Source organism: Ambystoma mexicanum, chromosome 4q (genome assembly GCF_040938575.1).
Source record: "Ambystoma mexicanum isolate Mex_15411 chromosome 4q, UKY_AmexF1_1, whole genome shotgun sequence".
Lineage (NCBI taxonomy): Eukaryota > Metazoa > Chordata > Amphibia > Caudata > Ambystomatidae > Ambystoma > Ambystoma mexicanum.
Window position 1 is genome coordinate 21,209,587 of NC_090928.1, and position 14,538 is coordinate 21,224,124.

Here is a 14,538-nt window from a genome sequence, read left to right on the forward strand (position 1 = left end):
ATTGTAGAAACAGATGCTTCTAGTCTTGCTATGGGGGCAGTTTTATCACAAAGAGATCCGGTCACACACCAATTACATCCTGTAGCCTTTTGGTCCCGCAAATTCTCGGCTCCCGAGATCAACTATTCAATTACAGACAAGGAACTTTTAGCTATCAGATCGGCCTTTAAAGCCTGGCGGCATTATCTTTTGGGAGCCAGACACACAGTCACCGTAATGACTGATCACCGCAACTTACAATATCTGAAGACGGCCAAAGCTCAGTCTTCCAGGCAGCTTCGCTGGGCTCTGTTTTTGGCTGAGTTTGACTTTATAATTACTTATCGACCAGGCAGTAAAAACGGAAAAGCAGATGCCCTCTCCCGGATGGGAATAGATGAACATTTGACCAATCCAGAACCAATACCCATAATCCCAGAACAAAGGATTTTGGGCTTGGTCAGCGCTCAATCCTTTGAAGACATCAAGACTACAGTCAAATCACTCCTAAATCCGGCCGATTTACAGGACTGGCAATTAAAGGGAAAAGAATTCTCAGTGGGTCAAGACCTACCATATTTCCGAGGACGATTGTACTTGCCCAGTGAGAAAATACAAAAACAGGTAATCTCCTGTTATCACGATTCACTAATGGAGGGTCACCCTGGCATAACCAAAACCATGGAAAAGGTCAAAAGACATTTCTGGTGGCCATCATGGAAGAAGGATATTAGAGACTTTGTAATCTCCTGCGGTGTGTGTGCCCAGAATAAAAGTCAGAAGGAGAAACCAGCCGGCCTCTTACACCCACTAGACATCCCTCCCTGTCCATGGCATACCCTGTCCATGGATTTCATCACGGACTTACCTCCATGCTCAGGGTATAATACCATTTTAGTAGTCGTGGATCTATTCTCCAAGATGGCTCACTTCATTCCCCTGAAGGGCCTACCTTCAGCTTCAGTATTGGCCCGAGAATTCTTAGAAAACATCGTTCGGTTACACGGTTTTCCCTCGGTTTTGGTCTCCGATAGGGGAAGTCAATTCATCTCCCACTTTTGGCGAAGTTGCTGTCGTTTAGCCCAAATTGATGTGAGACTTTCAACCAGTCACCATCCCCAAACTGACGGACAAACCGAGAGGACAAATCAAACGCTAGAGCAATATCTACGTTGCATGCTCCAACATACTGAAAACCCTTGGAGGACATTCTTTGGATCGCTGAATACGCTTATAACAATTCGACTCATTCTGGAACCGGGAAGACTCCCTTCTTCCTATTATACGGACACCATCCTAGAACCTCTAACCTAGATCCTCTCCAAGAATTCGAAACACCTGCTGTGGATCACTTGCACTCGGAGATCACTCGTGCTTTTAAGGAAGCCACTGCCCATCTGCAAAGAGCTAAAGCTCAATTCAAGAAAGGAGCAGACCAACACCGTAAAGAGGCCCCTCACTACGCAGTAGGAGATCAGGTCTGGTTATCCACTAAGCACCTGCCTCTAAAAGGACCCCGCACCTTCATCCTGAGATACCTGGGACCCTATCTCATCTCTGCCATAGTTAATCCGGTGGCTGTCAAATTGGAATTACCTTCGCATATGAAAATACATCCAGTATTCCATGTCTCCTTACTAAAACCAGTACAACCAGAAACCCGATTGACCGAACTCCCAGAACCTGTTTTAGTAGATGGAGAACTTGAATTCGAAGTAAAGAACATCCTAGACTCCAAAATCGCCAAATCTAAATTATATTATCTGGTTGATTGGAAAGGATACGGCCCCCAGGAAAGGTCTTGGGAACCCTCAGAACATGTCCACGCACCTCGTCTGGTCAAGAAATTCCATCTGAATCACCCCGACAAGCCAAAACCCCCGAAGAAGACACGCTTGGGAGGGGCCTTGAGGGGGGGTACTGTCATGATCACTGCTTCCAAGGAGCCAGGACCAGCCCAACGTCCTTGGAAGCAGGCCCCTAACCTTAATCCTAGGCACCAGCCGGTCCCCACTGGGACCTTTTGGACCTTGTCCTGGCGCCGGTGGCACCAGGCTCATCAAAGCCATCGGTCCCGGCACTGGAAGCGCCGGGCTCATAATATGTATGAAGATGCTTGGGTGGACTTACCTGCAGCAGACAATGCTGCTTACTTACCAGCCACATAGGAATCCTCTGTGAGCCAGAACTACTTTCTTACCTGGGTGGGGCAAGCTCCACTCCCTGGATACAACACTGGAACTCTTCTGGAACAGGAACTCTTTTCTTACCTAGGCGGGGCCGTGGAGGAAGACGCCTCATCACTCCAAGGCTATTTAAACCACACCCGATTGATGAAACGTGCTTCACGTTATTCTGCATCTGCAGCAGAACGCTCACCGAGTCTGTTCCAGCCTTTCTTCTTTCCGATCCTGAACCTGCAAGAACAATACTTACCATTCCTGTATCCAGTCTTCAGTAGCACCTGCAAAGACAAGAAACAACAGGTTAGCACGACAACCTTCACACGCAGCGCTTTCCTCACCTGATCCATCGGCAGCGACCATTTCTTCACACTGCACCTCCGCCTGTGAAGACAAAAGCATATATTACTTACCGGCACTCTGCGAATTCCGGATCTCTTCAACGCTGCAACCCTGCATCTGAAAGACAAAAGAAGAGACATTAGACAGGTATTTACTTAAGCCCATCGCGCTCGCCACAATAGGACGCCTGCAAATACTCCGGCGTTTTCCAGCATCTCTTCAGCACGAACTCACAGCTGCAAGGGAAAAGAGACAGTTAGAGCGCTTGCATTTACTTACGCATTTCCAAGCGCTTCATTCCAAGGCTCTGGCTCCAACTTCGGCTCTCTTCACACCATCTTCTATCTCAAGAGCCCTGCAAGACAAATAGGCAAAAGCATTATACAGAGCCCTGTTCTATATTAACGTGCCCACACACCTAAAGACTGTAAGGACTAAAAAGGTGTCTGGAAACTCACCGCTCGTGCAGTTAACGGCGGTAGCGATCCTCTGATGTCAAGAGGCCTACGTTTCACCCAGTGAAGGAACTGGCAACGGCACCCTGCACCAGACGCAGATGGAGAGTCCAGCTTTCACCTATCTAAGGTGAGCACGTTGACCTGGGGGATCTACGGAGAAGCTAGGAAGAGAGAGAGAGAGAGGGGCACTCAACAACCCAGATCATTAACTCCCATATTCTTTCACCTGCAGAAATCTCACTCTTCGAGTTCGACACACAGTGCGAAGAGGCTCAGTCCCAGAAGCCAATCGAGTCCTGCACATCACTTTTCGAGTCACAGGCACCTTCCTGCCAAGACCAGCGCCTCCGTGGGAATCAGGTGAGCGTTACAGAGGAGAGGGACTTTGCAGAAGAGTTAGTGGGAGAAAGGAGGCCTGTTGCCCAGACCATCCCTATCCTTAAGTCCATTCAGCAGAGAATAGGACCGTCCCTGGTGAACCCGAACCTCACCAGAGCAGTCAATCCCAGGGTTGAAAAACTTTTCAGGGCGGCCCAGTCTGACCCTCTCTATATAAGAGGACATATGAAGCCAGACTCCCTAGTTGTCACCAACACTCGTAAGAGGGCTGGAACACCCTTGTCATCGTCCGAAGCTCCTCCCGACAAGGAGAGCAAAAAACTATACGGTTTCGGCAGGAAAGTAGCCTCAACGTCCGCCTATCAAGCAAGGATTGCAAACTCCACCACCCTGTTGGCCAGCTACAACTGCCATCAGTGGGAAGAAGTCGCGGCACTCATAGCCTCTGTTCCTGAACCTTTAAAGGGCCAGTTAGCTCGGATTTCCGCAGAGGGTAGACCCGTGTCTGGTTGCATTTTGAAAGCAACCTTCGACGCCGCAGACAACGCAGGCAGATTGATAGCAGAAAGCACTGTTATCAAAAGACATGCGTGGTTACGGCAGTCTGGTTTTAAGGCTGAAACCCAGGCATCATTGTTGGACAAACCGGTGGAAACCGATCTGTTGTTTGGTAAGGCGGTCGAAGACGCACTGAAGAATGCCAAGGACGAATACGAAACACTCAAGTCTCTTGGCCAGTTAACCAATAAACCCCCTAACCAGAGAGGGAATAGTAATTTTCGTCGCCCACGTGGCCAAAATTCCCAGAGAGGATCTAACTATTCCCAGGGGCAGGGTACACAGTGGAACAACAACCAACAGTCTACCCAGGGGTAATAAGAGAGGTCGTGGTAAAGGCAGAGGCAGCCCCAACAAGGGAGGTGGCACGCCTCCACCAAAGCAGTGACGCTCAATTCAGGGTCCCTTCTCACGCAACCCCAGTAGGGGGACACAATTCCAGCTTCACCCAGGCTTGGGAAGGGATCACATCAGACAGATGGGTGCTGTCAACAGTATCCACAGGATATTTTATAGAACTACTGCAGCGTCCCCGGAACCATCCTCCACGACAAAGAGTACACTCTTTAGAACATCAGAAGATTCTCCTCGAGGAGATTGCCATTCTGCTAGAAAAGGACGCAATAGAACTTGTCCCGGGACATCAGGTAAACAAGGGTATTTATTCAATTACTTCCTTGTGCCAAAGAAAGATTTGACAATGCGCCCAGTATTGGACTTACGGCCTGCCAACAAGTATGTCAAGCCCCAAAAATTTCGTATGACCACGCTACAAGAGGTAATACCCCTCCTAAAAAAGGGGATTACATGGCAACCTTGGATATGAAAGATGCTTATTTTCATATTTCCATGTTCCCAGCGCACAGAAAGTATTTGCGCTTCAAGGTGGACAGTCGACACGACCAATTCAAGGTACTGCTCTTCGGGATAGCTTCAGCACCAAGGGTATTCACCAAGGTACTGGCGGTGGCGGCTGCACACCTACGCAGGGAGGCAATCCCAGTGTACCCTTATCTGGACGACTGGCTCATAACGGGGGAAACCCCAGGAATTTGCGGGACAAACATTCAAAGGACTATCGACCTCCTCCACGAGTTAGGCTTCTCAATCAACGAGAAAAAGTCAAGCCTAGTGCCAAGCACCTCAAAACAATTCCTAGGAGCAATCCTAGATACCCAAGAGGGGTTGACCTTTCCTTCAGAAGAAAGAATTCGGAATATACTACTGCAAATTCCGCATTATCAGTCCGGTCAACAAATGACGGTACGCAAAGCAATGCGTTTACTGGGCATGATGGCGTCATGTATTTACCTGGTCCCCCACGCGCGCCTGCGCATGTGTCCCATGCAGGAATGGTTGGCGAAACAGTGGTCTCAGGCAAGTGGTCAGTGGGACGATCTAGTGGTCGTTTCACCAACACTGGTACAAAGCCTTCACTGGTGGACAAGAGAGAATCTCGCACAGGGGAAACCCTTTTACGATCCCAAAGTACAGGCAATAGTCACTACAGATGCATGCCTGACGGGGTGGGGAGCTCACCATCTCCACCACACAGCTCAGGGTCTCTGGTCTCACTCAGTGGCCAAGAACCACATCAACCTGCCAGAGCTTCTGGCAGCATTCAGAGCGCTTCAGGCGTTCGAGCCCCACCTACTAAACCTGTCAGTGCAAATCCGGACGGACAACACAACAGCCATGTTCTACCTGAACAAACAAGGAGGGACTCGCTCGCCAAATCTGTCCAAGCTTGCCCAGAAAATCTGGAAATGGGCACTCAGACGGAACATCTTCCTGTCATCACAACATGGTCCAGGGGAGCTCAATTCCCTAGCGGATGCTCTGAGCAGAGACTCCCTCCCAGAGGAACACGAATGGGTTCTACACAGAGAGGTCGTAGAAGATATCTTCTCTCAGTGGGATTTCCCCACTATAGACTTATTCGCCACAAGCGAAAACAAACAATGCCCAGGATTTGCATCCAGGTTCCCCCAACCAGACTCCCAGGGGAACGCCCTGTGGATGAACTGGTCAGGGATGTTTGCGTACGCTTTTCCACCAACTCCTCTCATCAGGAAAGTGATGAACAAGATGAACAGAGAGTCGATGACGCTCGTCCTAGTTGCTCCCATGTGGGCAAGACAACCGTGGTTCCCACACCTACGCAGGATGACGGTGTGCGAGCCCATCAAACTTCCAGCCTGGTACAACCTACTGTCCCAGCACCAAGGTCAAACAGTGCACCAACAACCCAACTCAATGAACCTGGCAGCATGGCTCCTGAGGTCATAGAGTTTGGACATCTCAATTTGCCACAGAGGTGTATGGACATCCTAAAGGAATCTAGGAAACCAAACACGAGGCACTGTTACTTTGACAAGTGGATGAGGTTCGTTATCTGGTGCCAGAGTAGACAAATAAACCCGGTTGATTGCACTCCTTTCACTATTGTTACATACATGCTCCACCTGCTAGATGCAGGATTGGTTTTTAACTCACTGAAAGTACACCTGGCAGCACTGTCGGCTTACACCACTTCCCATAGCAAGGTTTCGTGGTGGAAAGTACCAGTAGTTAAAGCCTTCATGGAAGGAGTAAAGAGACTTCACCCTCCTATTTCAAACCCACCACCAGGGTGGGACCTTAATGTGGTGCTAGCCAAGCTCATGGGCCCCCTTAAGAACCCATGCATAAAAGCAGTCTCAAACACCTGACTTATAAAACGGCCTTCTTAGTAGCTATTACTTCTATAAGAAGGGTCAGTGAAATTCAGGCTCTGTCAGTGCAGGATCCCTTCTTTACTGTCAATAAAGACAAACTGGTTTTACGCACACACCCTAGGTTCTCACCTAAATTTATATCAAAATTCCATGTAAACCAGTCCATCGAGCTTCCGGCTTTCTTCCAGGACCCACAAAGCTCGGCTGAGGTGAAACTACCCACCCTAGATGTGCGTAGGGCGGTCCTCTACTATGTAAATAAAACCAGACCGCTAAGGAAAACAGATCAACTGTTTGTCTCCATAGCTACAGGCAGAGAGGGGGATCGCGTCTCTAAAGGTGCCATCTCGAAGTGGATTATTAACTGTATCCAGCTGTGTTACTCACTCTCTGAAAGAACTCTGCCTTTCACACCAAGAGCCCACTCTACTAGAGGCATTGGGGCCACTCTGGCTTTCATTGCAATTGTACCCCTTGACACCATTTGCAAAGCAGCTACTTGGAGCTCTATTCACACTTTTACTCAGCATTACTGCATTGACACCCATTCCAAGGCAGATACATAAGTGGGACAAGCGGTTCTAAGACACTTATTTGCTCATGACCCTTCTCACATCCCACCTCCTTCTTCAGGTACTGCTCGCTAATCTATGCACAGCATGTGATCTAAGCAGATTCCACAAGCCTCAGAAGGGATACATTACTCACCGTAATCGTATTTCTGATGCTTGTATCTGCTTAGATTCACATGCGACCCACCCTTCCTCCCCTCTGAGAGAAGGCGCATGATTGCTTGTAGTCTTACCTTTCTGTCTATCTGCTTGGATTATCTGTACTCGCGCTACTCCTCATGCTACCTCATGTCAGAAAAAATACAATCTGAGGATCCTAGACGCGTGAGGGATCTTGGGTACAGTGGACGTCACACTAGGGATAGTATTACTGGCACGCCCATTTTCGAGTTTCAAAAAACAAACTGTAATACTCCACAGCTTCCACTAGATGTCGGCCTATGCACAGCATGTGAATCTAAGCAGATACAAGCATCAGAAATACGATTACGGTGAGTAATGTATCCCATACTACTATAGGGTTCAGAGGGCGCTTCCCAGGAGCTCCCAGTCATCTATTTTAGGAGAGGTGCGTCCAACTGGACCCGCCCGCAGATACCATAACTTCCTTCCCACAAGCACAATACCATTACAACAGCAATAGTTACAATTTAATTCTGTGCACAAGTTTAAGCATCTTAAAAATCCAGTTACTGCTTTACATTTTGAAGTGGAATTTCCCCTAGACAGTATCACCAGAAGGATTCACCATCCTCAAAGTTCATTTATTTTACAATACTGGCAACAGATAAAGCTGATTATGCTTTTAAACCTGTGCAATAAGCTGACGGATGTTTCAATGTTTCAGGAATATTTTAAACCTTGCAAAAGCGACCTGAAACATCTTCAGCAGTAAGCTTAGAATGACACAATAGAATTTCCTCTGTGTGGAATAGATTCCTTCTAAATCTGCTGAAATATTCTTTATAAAACCAATTTGGGAATTCACTCAAATAATGGACCATAACCCCATATTTCTTATGCTCCCCTTTTAGATGTTGCATAGAGGAGTACTCATGGAGTTTTAGTAGTCTGGCTCCAAGCCAAGTAGTATAATGAGCGTTTTACTAAAGCTGGGGAATTCACTAGGTCCATTTTGTCTTTGCCAATTTCCCTCAGGGTTGCCTCACAATAACCATCAATATTTCCTAAAGTACTATTGGATTTACTTTCCAAGACCCTGTGCAGATCTTCATAGAGCGTATTTGCCGGAGGATTTAAAATACACCCAAACAGTCCCAGCAGCCTCCACTTTACTCCAACCTGTAGGAACCCAAGCCCCAATTAGAAGCGGACGGCCACCACAGGCACTGCAAACGGGACTCTCAGAACCTGCTGCCAAATAAAGGCCTCTATTTTGTGTAAAAGGTCCAAGACATATGGACAAAGTAATTCCAACCCATATTGTAATATGGGGACTACTTTCCCCTCATAGAAAATCCTAGCCGGTGGGTTTAAAAGAAAAATCTACCATAGTTCTGATTAATTTTAGTCATTTGATTTAGTAAAAGGAGAGCTACTTGATTTAATTGTCTTTCCATAAAGAACTTATGAGGTATACTACAATTTGCAAACCCCAAATACACTAAGTCATCATCTGCTTTTAACTTTTAATTCTTCAGCCACCAGACAAAAGTATATAGTTTCCTTTTTCTAGTAAACTCATTCACTTTAGTTTTCTTGGCATTAATGGCCAGAGAATTAGCCCTGGAGAAATTGGAAAAGGCACTAAACTGCTGGAGACCAATGGGAGTACAATCGACCAAAAGGAAATTGTCCTCATAAGCCATCCAAATTAGACCCAATTGGCTAATCTTTGGAAGAACAAATGAAGCAGGTTCCAAGTACTCATCCACGTCGGAGATTTATAGATTGAAGAGGCAGGGAGGCCATTATCCACCCCTGTCCCAATCCGGAATGAGTCTCGCTCTTCCTAGAAAGTTGACCAAATTGGTCCAATTTGACCTGTATGGAGCTATTTTCATGAAGTCTGATGAACTATTTTAAGAAGCCTTCTGGGATTTTCCAACTAGACAGTTTGGACCTCGGAAACCACCTGATCGACTCTGTCAAACGCTGCTGACCGATCTATTGAGGGGGCGTAGATGTTGTCGTATTTGCCGCACCAAGCTAAATCCTGAAGACACCTTATTATAAGCCTGTTAATATTGGTGCTGTGATTTTCTGAAGCCAGTCTTGTATTTTTTTCTGTCTGCCAGCTTCAGTAGCCCAATTTTCCAATTGTTTTAATACAAGGGATGCGAAGACCTTTCCTTCCACATCCATAGGGCGGTAATTCTTGGGGTCGATCCTCGCACCACTTATAAATTGGAATTACTTAAGTATTTTGACAGGACTCAGGGATGCGTGCTCCTTAAAATGAACAGACAACACTGCGAACCACATAACAGGAACCTTTTAAAATAGTTTGTTAGAAAGACCACTGGGGCCTGGCGCCTTTGAGTCACTAGCACCACTAATGACCGTTTATTAGGCCTGGGTCGACTTTCATTGCCAGGCATTTACATTAGCCTCTTTCTTTTGCAGGAAGGACACAGCTAAATAGTTTTGTGTATAATGGGACAAAAAGTGAACCAAAGAGAGGTTGAATGAAGGTGCACACATAGATTCAAAAAGTGGTTTGAAACAAATTTCTGATTCGAAAAGAAAAGTCTTCTGGGTGCAGGGGAGGAAACGGGGCTCTGGCACAGAGCGACAATAATACGTACACACAAAAGAAAGAGGATCCAAAACAGAACCCTCCTGTCCCCAGCACACCTTTTATAACCCGTCACTGAGACAGTTAAATATTTATTCAATTTAGTTTTAGAAATTAGATAAAACCTTTATATTGGTCTGCAAGTTAAAGAACAAACAATATGACAATATTGTCTATGGTTCATATAGAGAAAAAATAATTTTATTGCAGAGCGCATGTAGCAGAGAAGGTTCAGTTCAGCGTAGATGGCTGACGCGTTTCGAGATGATTTCTCTCTTCTTCATGAGCCCAAAAAGTATTTTGAACTGAAAACAGATAGTGTAGGAGAGAGAAAAACTATGTCGGTATTGTATAGGTATAATGGAGGTGCAACAAAGACCACAAATCACAGACACTTTTGAATAGTTAAATTTCCACTGTTACGATGTCCATAAACATATATTCAAAGCTACTAGGAAAATCGTCTCTGGTGATCTCTGTAATAAGTGTTATGTATATCTTACTATAAGGATACCCGGCTCGTGTAGAAAGAGGCTAAAATGAATGGTCATAAAAAATACAGGGGGGGAATGAAAATGGTGCATTCACCATGACCATGCGGTACCTTAGTGCGTCTGCGGTTAGTGCTTCGTGAAAAATTGAAGATAGAAGAGTGTTGGCTGTCACACTCTGTCCAGTGTAAAAAGAAATCATTTGTAGCAAAAATCAGGAATTATCTGATGATGGTGTCGAGGCCCTGAAGGTCAGGGGTAAGGATTTGTTAATGATGTTGGCGAACTAGAGTATAGATGATGTATATATGAAACAAAATGGTAACTCACCCTTATAGCAGGGATAGCGGCATACGGGAGGTAGAACCCAAAAGTATGCATGTGTGTGCAGCAGGCTTCAAAATGTGCAGACCTGGTTTTAAATGAATAGCGGCATCTTCGTGCTGTAATAGTAAAAATATCCAAGATGTAGTAGGAGATGAGCGAGATCCGTGAGTAGCAGCTTGTCTAGGTGCTGCGTGTGAGCCAAAAATGTGCTTACTTGTAATGGATTCCTTAAACGAAAATGCAGTCAGGATACAGTTCTGCTCATGCGGCGCCGTGTGCCAGAGTGTGAAATTCCCAATGCGATGGAATTCCAAGTAAAGGCGGTCGTCTAGGTAACTAACGGGCATGGTTGCTAGGTGAGGTACGCTGAAATCAGAGCGCGAGACCCTCATTGACAGCGCTCTCGGCGTGCAGAGTTTGAAGTTCATGGAAATGAACGCCAGACTTCGATATACAGAAATATAGAGCAGTACTCCACAACTTATGTGTAGAATATGTCATCCATGTTGGAACGGAGTGTAAAGCTTACAGTGCTGGAATTAGCACAATGAATGTCTACCGACATCTACTTAATCAAGTCCATGTTTGGCAGACTGGCTGTCTAGATAAACAAAGAAGCGAAATTATATGAACCAGTTATATGGAGAGATCCTAATGGCATGATCATAGTAGCTTGGAATTTACAAATCAGTGAGGATGAATGATTATTCATTGGCTTTATGCATGATCTACAGAAATCTAAGAAATTGGTGAATTGTGATTTACAAAAACATTTTGCTAATATCTGTGATCAAAACAGTTTCAGTGCACACAGTTTATAGCTTTGATAAGTTGCTCAACTCGGCCTATTGGTAGTTTCAAAAACGCCCGAAAAGGTAGGCGATGTTATTGCTGATAACACTCTTTTTTGCATTGTATTAGGCAGTGATTACAAAGGCGAATGATACCTATATTGTGGTCACATAGTTTTGATTCACATCTGTAACAGTGTTGTATTTCTCAAATGTGCCCATTAGAGGGCTAAAGTACATAAAGAAAATACAAAATAATGTTGCTGATAATACCATTACTTACATACCAAATTTAACAGTGACAAAGGAACAGTCACTATGCTGGTAATGGCATCGATTGATGTAAAAGGACAGTTAGAGCAAAGTGTTCAAATGTTGAAAGATATCAAGGGGTCTCAGCAGAATGAACGTTCCATTGTATTTCAGATGAAACACTTGAGGGAAAATTCTTAGTTGAGCCCCTTGGGGAGTAGTGTGTCCAGTAAATGTATCCAATATTTTTTCCTAGGGGATGGAATCGTTTGGTAATCCCCACCTCTGTATGGTTTTATGACAACCTCTAAGGCTTGGAATTTGTCTTGAGCAACAGTATTGTTTTCCATAAAATGCCTTGAAAGGGGTGGATTGATGTTTTTACACCTAATGTTAGACTTGTGCTCAGTTAATCTTTCTTTCACAGGACGCGTGGTTTGTCCCACGTATAATTTACCACAAGGGCATTTGATGGCATAAATCACGCCTGTAGACATACAGGTTGCATAGTCCCGAAGTTTAAACTTCTTCCCTGTCCGTGGATGAGTGACAGTGTCCCCTTTCGGCACGTTGTTACAGTGAGTGCAACAGAGACAAGGGAATGTTCCAGTCTTTTTTGTTTTCAATACCATTTGTTTCTCTTTAGGTGGTCTCTGTTCTTACAAGCTTATCTCTAAGGTTCGGCTACGTCTGAAGGCCATCGTAGGTGCTTTAGGAAACCGCTCTTTGAGCGATTGATCGTTTTGTAAAACACTCCAATGTTTTCTAATGGTTTTACCCACTTGAAAGCTCTGTCTTGAGTATTTGGTAAGGTACAGGAGAGGTGTATCTTTGGTTTTTAACCTTGGAGTTAACAAATGCTCTTTACTGACCAAATCTGATCTCTGTTTGGCATCTTCAAGGACTGAGTCTGGGTAGCCCCTTGCTTCAAATCTATCCAGCAGCTTTGAACATTCCGTGTCCAATCCTGCAGCGTCCGAGATTGTGTTTAAGCCTTAGGATTTGGCTAAAAGGCAGACTTTTGAGCATAGTTTTTGGTGAAAGCTCGTGAAGTGTAATAAGTTGTTCGCATCCGTAGGTTTATGGTAAACTGTGGTTCTGATCCGGTTGTCTTTGATTTCCATATTAACATCAAGGAAATGTAGTAATGGTGTTTCTACGTCCATCGTGAATTTGATGTTGTCATGTACTGTGTTAAGGTAGTTGAAGAAAGAGTCAAGTTCTTCTTGGGTGCCGCACCAAATGCTGAAAATGTTGTCGATATAGCGTTTCCACATTAGTATCTTGCATGACCATTCTGGGTGGTCCAATACATGCTGATGTTCGAATCTGTAGATAAATGTGTTTGTGTAGAAGTGAACCACACAGTGAACTTCAGACACTTGGTTAATCTGGTTGCTGGCCTGCCCAGTGTTGGTTTTATTTATAATCTCTGAGCAAGCCCTCAAGTCTTTGTTTGTTCCTCAATTTCTTGAGCATATGCTTGGCGCCCAAAGGTAGGACCTGTGCATGCATGCTCCTTAAGATGTTTTTATATTTTGACTTTGCTCTTTTCTTCATGGCTGTTTTAACCAGCCTATCATGAACATTCTTTTCAAATCGTCTGATTTCCATTCTTATTTCTTTTTTGGCTTGCACTATTTTCTTATTAAATGCATGCACATTTGTTGCCCTGCTTTTGACTTGTTGTCGCTCTGGCTTGCCCCCAAACACAATGGATATGACATCTGTTATTGAATGCTCAAAATGTGCTGCGCTAAAGAAAAAAAACTTCCATTCATATTGAGTATCTGCCAGGATGGCGTTCATTTTACAGTTTATACTGTTAATGGAGCTATCTTTCCATTTAACCCGATTCTTTCCCCCATTCAATTGTAGACCCACAGGAGCACCTAGTTCCACCTTGGCCATCTGGACATCGAATTCGAGGCTCACCATGCAATGGTTGCTGCACTCTGTAGATTTCACAACCGGCTCACCGGACGCCTGAGACAAGAATAGAAGGTAACAGGGTGCCAATCTGACCAGGCATCTAGCAACAGTGCCCACTCCTGAGGAAACTTACAATCATGGAGAGGGTGAAGATTAACTACCTTTGCAGACTAAGCTGCACTCTAAACCACTAAGGCACGCAGGCTGGCACCTTCCCTCTAGCCCTGAAGAAAGGGGTATATCTGTTATATTCCACTGAAAACCGGTCAGCTACAGAACAATCTAGTCTAGTGAAAATCAAATGCTGTCACAGCTAAAGATTGCTTTTTCCCTTTATATCACTTCTGAACAAACGAATAGAGATACATTAGGGGGTTGTCCCGAATTCCATACAACTACTACCATACTAACTGCAAGTAGCTTATGCAGCAGCGAGTCCTTTGAAACAGTGTATGCACAAACTTTTCAGCAAACACTGCTCGAGAGGACAAATTATACTTTTACTCTTCTTTTTTTCCTTCTCTTCGAACTTTTAACTGCCTCTGCTAAACAAAGAAACCCCTAATAAAATACTTTTTTAAACAAATTCTCATTTGAATAGCATATGACACATGCCCAGTTTCTCCAACCCAGCATGTGCCTTTTAAGCACCATACTGTCCACTCAGGCAAGACTGAGAGAATGACAACATACGTTAGCACTCAACTTGTATAACCAATTAACTTGTGCGGTCTATTCAGTGTGATAAAAGTTTGACTGCAACCAGGAGACCGCCCAATTGTTGACCTAAAGCACCTTTATTAGCACGTATAACCAAAAGACGATATCGCCCTAAAGAG

General features: G+C 44.9%; 1 protein-coding gene and 1 long non-coding RNA gene across 7 annotated transcripts in view; one reads left to right on the forward strand and one right to left on the reverse strand.

Annotated features, from left to right (window-relative positions):
* Positions 1-11,074, reverse strand: part of LOC138467418 (uncharacterized) — a 146,752-nt gene extending 135,678 nt beyond the window's left edge. Inside the window, exons 1-2 of the long non-coding RNA XR_011268099.1 lie at positions 10,939-11,074; positions 10,728-10,840 (exon numbers count right to left, since the gene is read on the reverse strand). This is a non-coding gene — a long non-coding RNA (uncharacterized lncRNA). The remainder of the gene's footprint in view (positions 1-10,727; positions 10,841-10,938) is intronic.
* Positions 1-14,538, forward strand: part of TARBP1 (TAR (HIV-1) RNA binding protein 1) — a 2,688,190-nt gene that overhangs the window by 1,506,172 nt on the left and 1,167,480 nt on the right. The gene's annotated exons all lie outside the window — the stretch shown is intronic.